Here is a 6,000-nt window from a genome sequence, read left to right as displayed (position 1 = left end):
GCTGTTCCAGTTTTAGCTCTTCTTTCACTCTGGTCTGTTATTTACTGTTTGTTTGTTTGCTTCCTTGCTTGAGAAATGCAATAGCCCATTCTTTGACCTTAATGTTCCCTGTTTGCTTTACAACAATTTAAAATAAAACCAAAATGGATAAAAACACTAAAATCACAGCAGAAATATCAGCCTAAAAACTGAAGGCTATAATAATAATAATTTTATTATTTATACCCCGCCCATCTGGCCGGGTTCCCCCAGCCACTCTGGGCGGCTCTACAAGTTCCTGAAAGGCCTGACCAAATAACATGGTCTTCCCCTGCGCCAGGTAAGACTATCTGCAGAGGGCATCCCGAAACCATAATCAACCCACCACAAAGAGGGGTGGGCCACAGTCTTATTTCAGATTCTCTGTTTCTTATTATGCCAATGTTAAGTTCAGGTCTCCTTATTTCCACATTCACATTTTAAGTCCTTAGCAATATTCATCGGCATTTCAGTGTGAATTTCTCCTAACCTGTACATTTTTGTATGAAATTTGCCAAATCTATGCAATTTTGCAAAACAATAATACACTTCCTGTGTTATTCTCACCAATGTATGTATTTTAACGCACATTTTACACAAAGGTCTTCATTTTTGTACACCTTTACTTGGCTGGAGAACTACAATGAAAATTTGGAGATGTGTGAATTTCAATGGGCGGCTGTGTTTTGGTTTGCAGATTGTTTGGGAAATTGCAGATTAGGTAGGTTTGCGTTTAAATGTAGACTGAATCAAATTGTTCACCCATCCCTGATCTCACATTACTTTCAACTTCTGGTAACTGTTCCGTACTTCAGGGTGCATTTCTTTTTCCAATCTCAGTACTACTTCAGATACAAGAGTAAGCAGGTAGAAGAGGAAGTGCAACTGAATCCAGCTATTTGTTCCCCATACTTTTCTATCATTTCTATTGTGACTTACTGAGCACAATTCAAAGTCTTGGTGTTGACCTTTAAAGCCATAAACGGCCTCGGTCCTGTATACCTGAAGGAGCGTCTCCACCTCCATCGTTCTGCCCGGACACTGAGATCCAGCGCCGAAGGCCTTCTGGCGGTTCCCTAATTGCAAGAAGTGAGGTTACAGGGAACCAGACAGAGGGCCTTCTCAGTAGTGGCACCTGCCCTGTGGAACGCCCTTCCAACAGATGTCAAGGAAATAAGCAGATATCCTATTTTTAAATGACATCTGAAGGCAGCCCTGTTTAGGGAAGTTTTTAATATTTAATGCTGTATTGTTTTAATATTCGATTGGGAGCCACCCAGAGTGGCTGGGGAGACTCGGCCAGATGGGCGGGGTACAAATAATAAATTATTATTATTATTATTTTATTACGACTACTACTACACTCTCAATTGAGAATAGGATCTATAGCGGTGACTGAGGTGGCTCCCAATTTTGTTCTATGGGCCTCAACTTGTTCAGCCTGAGGTTCAGGATAAATAGCTTGGAGGATTGAAGCCAATCATGTTGCTGGACTCACATTGTCTCCAGTCAGTGTGGTGAATAGTCTCCCACAACACCTGTGTCCAAGACATAAAACAGAATGGAGAAGCGTCTGCTAGCAGAGAGTTCTATGCACCCCAGAGCTGCTGGTCTGGGATGCTGAGCCATAGTTTTAGTAAAATAAATAAATAAGAAGAATAACCGATACATTCTGATTTTCAGCCCAATTTTAGAGTGTGATAGCACAGTTTCACTTAACAGTCTTTGCGGCTCTGAAGGAAAGCAGGCTGCACCTCCACAGCATTTAAGATTATTGGGAGAGTTAGATTTTGTACAGAGCAAATGAATTGGTTCTCCTTGAATGGCATGATTTTAGAGAGTTTCTTGGATTAAGCTAAAGCAGCGGATCAGCCTGAGTCCTGTAAACATGGATTTCTAAATGCCTGGAACAAGTTATTTCCCGATCCCTCACTGACTTCTATCCAAGGATGTGGAGAAGATTGACAAACAGCAGGAGAAATAAAAGCCAGAGTTTAGGAGACTAGAAAGAAATCTCAGCGACGGCAATAGGCTAGCCAACCTGGAAATGCAGTAAAACCCATGTCTTTCATAGGGCAGTAGAAAGACATGAACAGAAAATTGCAGGTAGAGGCATCCATAAAACATAACTCCATGTTAGAAAAGCAAGTGATATGCTCTAAAACTGACTTTTAAACAAAGGTGCAACTATGGAGCTGACCAAAGGTTTTGACTTTTTGAGGTACTAAGCTCTCTGATCTGACCCAGCATAACTTGTAAACACAGCGTTATTTTTAAGTGTGCAGCACACCGTGTTCTTAGTGAAAATGAATATAGCCACATAGATATGACAGAGTAAGTGCATTACAGTTCTCTTTCAATAGACCAGAATGAGTGATTAGAAATGACCAATGACAGTCCCACAGATGATCTTAGTGATGAAGCTGGAACATAAGGGTTGTGGCAGTCCTTACGGACACAGGGTACCTTAAGTTGTGGGGGGCTTTGCAAATTGATACAAGGATCTTCAGCCTTGTTCATTTGTACATGTGCAGTCTGTCTATATGGAGGCAGCAGGTCCTCCAAATTGTCCATAATATTAAGATGGGGTGGTGGTGGGATATTACAGGGACTTTTTTTTCTTATTTCATTACTGTTTCTCCTTTCAGAGTTCTGCTTCATTCACATTGCCCTTTTGGAATTATTTACCTTTCTTAAAGATACTGCTTTTAAAACCCTCTTCTTCCTTGTTTTCTAAGAGGTATCCACTTAGTGAAGTTTTTATTAAAGATGATTAGCTGCATAACCCCCTGATATGTATTGTGACAAAGACAAACATCCATTATGAAGTCCTTCCTTGGCTTCCGGTTCTTGGATAGGATGCTGGACCTTATCTCTGTTTCGTAAAGGACCACCACCCCCCAACGCCCCCCCCAAAAAACTCCATCTTTTAACAGTTCTAGAACATTTATTCCAAACATATGTGGAATCTCATGCTGTATCAAATCCTGCCACAAAGGTGCCATTACAACCAAATAGCTGGAATATCTCCTTATGTTCAGAGTTACGCTCTTGTATCCCAGAAATATACTACAAAGCTTCCAAGCTGCAGTATGTTCTGCACATATGAATGCTTGCTTTGCAATTTAATAGCAATAACAGGCTCAGTGGAAGCAACAGAATCAAGGGAATTAGAGGAAATGCTCATTAAAACAAATTTAAAAGGTCTAATGATTAAAATATTGATTAATTAGCCAAACATTGATTAACAGTCACACATTATCAACTACAAAGGTTCTAATTACTGCGCCATTATTCCAAAGATTGACCTGTACTCTCTTGTCAGTTAGGATGAAGAACAATTTTTATTAAGTGGGTAATTTGGATTTTTGACCTGTAAAATTTTAATAGGGAGTGCAGAGAGGGTGTCATGTGTGGTTTGGCATTTTAGTCATCAAGGGACCGATAGTTACTGTCTCTACTTAACCAAAGGCACAGGAGTGCAAAAGGGATGTGAATACTTAGGGATTAAAGCCCTAACAACTCCATAATCAGGAAAATATGGAGGCATATTTGCAACTGTTTAAAATTCTCCTCCTGGAAACCAAGAGTGGTTCGGTTAGAAGTGCATGCAGAACATGACAAGGGCTACCTGAATTCCTTTGGATGACAGAACATGCAACATTAAACCTGTACACCAACTTGCAATGCCAATTGCAAAGGCAGAGAATGAAGTCACTAGCTGTAGTGGTTTTGTCCCATAGACATCACTGCATCCTCCATCGTAAAGCTAAGGGGAAAGCCAGCAGGACCTAAAATAACATTCCCCACAGCAATAGATTAATCTTACAGAAAGCAGGCACACAGTTTAAACCTTTTAAATGGGGGAGATTTATGGGTGCCCTGCATAAGACTATCTTGCTGATTTCTATAACTGTCTATTTAAATCTGTTGATGTAGCATTTAAACCTTGCCTCACAAAAGAAGAGAGGGTAATACACACCCAGGGTTACGCTCTCCATATAACTGTCTGAAAAGTTGATGGTCTGGATTTACTCTTGATGAGATCAGCTCTCTGGCCAGCGCACAGATTTATAGGATGGACGCAAATGAGCACAGGGGAGGAACAGGACCTTTTTGATCGCACATATGCTTGTCAGGCAAAACATACTCAAGACCTTTTCTTTTCCCTTTCCCCTGCCAAGCAAGTAAGAGCTAGGAAGTTGCTCACACAGTTCAATGGAAACATGACATCAGGAGGGCGGTTCAGGAAAGAAGCATTAGCCTGGCAAAGATCAACAACTAAAGGCTACGGAACAGGCTGAGAGCAAAAAAGAAGGTGCATGAAGACGGCCATTGTGGGGGAGTGAATCTTCTGGAGGCTAAGCTATCTGGGGTCCTGAAGAAACGGCCAGATTATACAAACCGTAGCTTGAACAGGAAGAGAAAAAGGAGCTGGTGCAATGCCAACTTCTGAAATTCCCTACACTCTACCTGCTTGTGAATAGCGATGAAGTTACAGCTTGACGCAGAGAGCAGCTGTGCCGAATGGGTCCAACGCCAACAGAGAGAGTCAGCACCACAACCTATTCTTGGCCTTTTCTCTCAGTGCTGCTCGTTACAAGCAAAAAGCTGCTACCTTTCCATGGTAGCAAAGTGTGTGTATGTGTCTTAAAACAGAAAACGGTTTTTCTTCCTTGTTTTACACTGGGTTCCCCCCCCCCAAAAAAAATCCCTGGGGTTTTAAATTTTCATTTTTCAAAAGCTTTAGCAAGAACATCCGAAGTTCCAGATACAAAGAAGAACTCACTTCATCCGGAATCCTACCATTTGCTAAGGAACCGCACCTGAGTTTCTTCCCGTGAAAAGGATGGTTGCTTCAAATGTTTCTATTCACTCCAAAAATGGCTTGCGCATGGGACCCCTCCAAATTCAATGTCTACAAATAACTTCAGCTTGATTGCATAGCTTGTCTCAGGGCAGTTCACAGGATAAAACCAGAATGTAAAACCACAAAATACATAACCAAAATAAAAACATCAGATGTCAAAGAGATAAACAACTACCTGTCATTTTGAAAACATCTGAAGGCAGCCCTGTTCAGGGAAGTTTTTAATGTGTGACATTTTAATGTATTTTAAGGGGTGATATGATAGCCATGTTCAAATATATAAAAGGATGTCATATAGAAGAGGGTGAAAGGTTGTTTTCTGCTGCTCCAGAGAAGCGGACACGGAGCAATGGATTCAAGCTACAAGAAAGAGGATTCCACGTAAACATTAGGAAGAACTTCCTGACAGTAAGAGCTGTTTGACAGTGGAATTTGCTGCCAAGGAGTGTGGTAGAGTCTCCTTCTTTGGAGGTCTTTAAGCGGAGGCTTGGCAGCCATCTGCCAGGAATGCTTTGATGGTGTTTCCTGCTTGGCAAGGGGTTAGACTGCATGACCCTTGTGGTCTCTTCCAACTCTATGATTCTATGATTCTATTCTATGATTCTAATCTTTGTTGGAAGCCCCCAGAGTGGCTGGGGAAACAACACAACCCCCAAACAGCCCAATAACACCCCCACTCAATACATTTTAACATGTGCATAGGATGTCAATCAGCCAAAAGCCTGGTTAAAGAGGAACGTTTTTGATCATTGCCTAAAGGTGTATAATGAAGGTGCCAGGCGAACCTCCCTGCAGAGAGGTCCATCTAGTCCAGCATCCCGTTCTCGCAATGGCCAACCAGATGGAGTGGGAGAGAGATTGCAGAAATCAGGATCGCCTTTTGGGTGCCTTCCCATATTAGTGTGATATGCATGGAGAGAAGGGTGTACACCTCTTCCCTCCATACACAAATGTGTATCCTCATACACAATAAGTATCTGAATCCTTAGTTCTGTTCGGTGCCTGGAACAATACTGATAGTAAATTATGTTGCTGGCATGCTCGTAGTAATAATGGCGGTACTCAGTGACGCACTGCATGGCACGCATGGTTGCAACAGGAGACCATAAGTC

Source organism: Zootoca vivipara, chromosome 1, assembly GCF_965207765.1.
Source record: "Zootoca vivipara chromosome 1, rZooViv2.hap1.1, whole genome shotgun sequence".
Classification (NCBI taxonomy): domain Eukaryota; kingdom Metazoa; phylum Chordata; class Lepidosauria; order Squamata; family Lacertidae; genus Zootoca; species Zootoca vivipara.
This window is presented reverse-complemented; position numbering follows the sequence as displayed.